This window comes from Bubalus kerabau, chromosome 10 (assembly GCF_029407905.1).
Source record: "Bubalus kerabau isolate K-KA32 ecotype Philippines breed swamp buffalo chromosome 10, PCC_UOA_SB_1v2, whole genome shotgun sequence".
Taxonomy (NCBI): Eukaryota; Metazoa; Chordata; class Mammalia; order Artiodactyla; family Bovidae; genus Bubalus; species Bubalus kerabau.
In genome coordinates this window covers 61,930,589-61,933,092 of record NC_073633.1, presented here as the reverse complement: position 1 = coordinate 61,933,092, position 2,504 = coordinate 61,930,589, and the positions used below count along the sequence as shown (strand labels likewise).

Below are 2,504 nucleotides of genomic sequence, written 5' to 3'. Positions count from 1 at the left end.
GATGTACTCTGCATAGAAGTTAAATAAACAGGGTGACAATATACAGCCTTGATGAACTCCTTTTCCTATTTGGAACCAGTCTGTTGTTCCATGTCCAGTTCTAACTGTTGCTTCCTGACCTGCATACAAATTTCTCAAGAGGCAGATCAAGTGGTCTGGTATTCCCATATCTTTCAGCATTTTCCACAGTTTATTGTGATCCACACAGTCAAAGGCTTTGGCATAGTCAATAAAGCAGAAATAGATGTTTTTCTGGAACTCTCTTGCTTTTTCCATGATCCCGCGGATGTTGGCAATTTGATCTCTGGTTCCTCTGCCTTTTCTAAAACCAACTTGAACATCAGGAAGTTCACGGTTCACATAATGCTGAAGCCTGGCTTGGAGAATTTTGAGCATGACTTTACTAGCGTGTGAGATGAGTGCAATTGTGCGGTAGTTTGAGCATTCTTTGGCATTGCCTTTCTTTGGGATTGGAATGAAAACTGACCTTTTCCAGTCCTGTGGCCACTGCTGAGTTTTCCAAATTTGCTGGCATATTGAGTGCAGCACTTTCACAGCATTATCTTTCAGGATTTGGAATAGCTCAACTGGAATTCCATAACCTCCACTAGCTTTGTTTGTGGTGATGCTTTTTAAGGCCCACTTGACTTCACATTCCAGGATGTCTGGCTCTAGGTGAGTGATCACACCATCATGATTATCTGGGTGGTGAAGATCTTTTTTGTACAGTTCTTCTGTGTATTCTTGCCATCTCTTCTTAATATCTTCTGCTTCTGTTAGGACACTATATTGGTGTTTTTCTTTCTGGCTTACTTCACTCTGTATAATAGGCTCCAGTTTCATCCACCTCATTAGAACTGATTCAAATGTATTCTTTTTAATGGCTGAGTAATACTCCATTGTGTATATGTACCACAGCTTTCTTATCCATTTGTCTGCTGATGGACATCTAGGTTGCTTCCATGTCCTGGCTATTATAAACAGTGCTGCGATGAACATTGGGGTACACGTGTCTCTTTCAATTCTGGTTTCCTCGGTGTGTATGCCCAGCAGTGGGATTGCTGGGTCATAAGGCAGTACTATTTCCAGTTTTTTAAGGAATCTCCACAGTGTTCTCCATAGTGGCTGTACTAGTTTGCATTCCTACCAACAGTGTAAGAGGGTTCCCTTTTCTCCACACCCTCTCCAGCATTTATTGCTTGTAGACTTTTGGAAAGCAGCCATTCTGACTGGTGTGAGATGGTACCTCATTGTGGTTTTGATTTGCATTTTTCTGATAATGAGTGATGTAGAGCATCTTTTCATGTGTCTGTAGCCATCTGCATGTCTTCTTTGGAGAAATGTCTGTTTAGGTCTTTGGCCCATTTTTTGATTGGGTTGTTTATTTTTTTGGAATTGAGCTGCAGGAGTTGCTGTATATTTTTGAGATTAATTCTTTGTCAGTTGCTTCATTTGCTATTATTTTCTCCCATTCTGAAGGCTGTCTTTCCACCTTGCTTATAGTTTCCTTTGTTGTGCAAAGCTTTTAATTTTAACTAGGTCCCATTTGTTTATTTTTGCTTTTATTTCCAATATTCTGGGAGGTGGGTCATAGAGGATCCTGCTGTGAAAAAAATATGGAGCACTTCACGAGTTTGCATGTCATCCTTGTGCAGGGGCCATGCTAATCTTCTCTGTATTGTTCCAATTTTAGTAAATGTGCTGCTGAAATGAGCACAACTCTATGCTTTTAAAAGGTAGCTTTTTGTTTTTAAAATGTTTTTAAAATAAGTATATTTTGGTTAGTTAGAATTTTTGTATTTCTGGGCTGAGGCCTCCAAAAGAACCTACGCCTTTTAGAGGCTGTAAGCAGTGAAGGGGCACAGGAGGTGATTGTGTGATTTCGTCATTACCAAGAGTAGGGCTATAAATGGCAGCCATCCTTCAGGTACACAGCTCCTACCTGGATATTGCTGGCTGAAGATTTTTTTTTTTCTTCCAGAATAATCACTGTTGTGTGGATATTCTTCTGGGAAATGAAATCCAGTACTGAAAGTCTACCAGGGTTTCTATGGGTGACCTATAGGGCTCTTATGCATAGCAACCTGGGATATGTGGCAGAATGTGTCACTTTCATTAAAACCCAAAGCCATTTCATGGACTCTAAAGGCAATAGAGATCACTATGGAAAAAGCCAGGGAATTCTGAGGGTGCAGCCTGGCCAAAGGATAAATGTAGAAACCTGAGTATGGAATACAAGCTTGAGTGTTAGAGGAGAATTCTAGCAGGTTCTTGGCCATATCTCTCAAATGAAGAACCACAGACTATATACTGTACTTTTTTCTAAAAAAAAGATATTTAAATATTCCTGTAGTTGCTTGAAAGACCATTTAATTCCTTCTTAATATTTATATACTTGTTTATAAAGAGTTCTGGAAAATTACGTAAATAGAGTGAAAGAGAAAAAAGACTCAGTCTACTAACTCAGCATGTCACTTTGGGAAAGTCACTTAACCTCTCTTAGT

At 39.5% G+C, this 2,504-nt stretch overlaps 1 non-coding gene across 1 annotated transcript; it reads right to left on the bottom strand.

Moving 5' to 3' along the window:
- Positions 1-1,610: 1,610 nt before the first annotated feature.
- LOC129622205 (U6 spliceosomal RNA) lies at positions 1,611-1,717 on the bottom strand. Its single transcript, XR_008699877.1, has one exon. It is a non-coding gene; the product is annotated as a U6 spliceosomal RNA (small nuclear RNA).
- Positions 1,718-2,504: the final 787 nt, after the last annotated feature.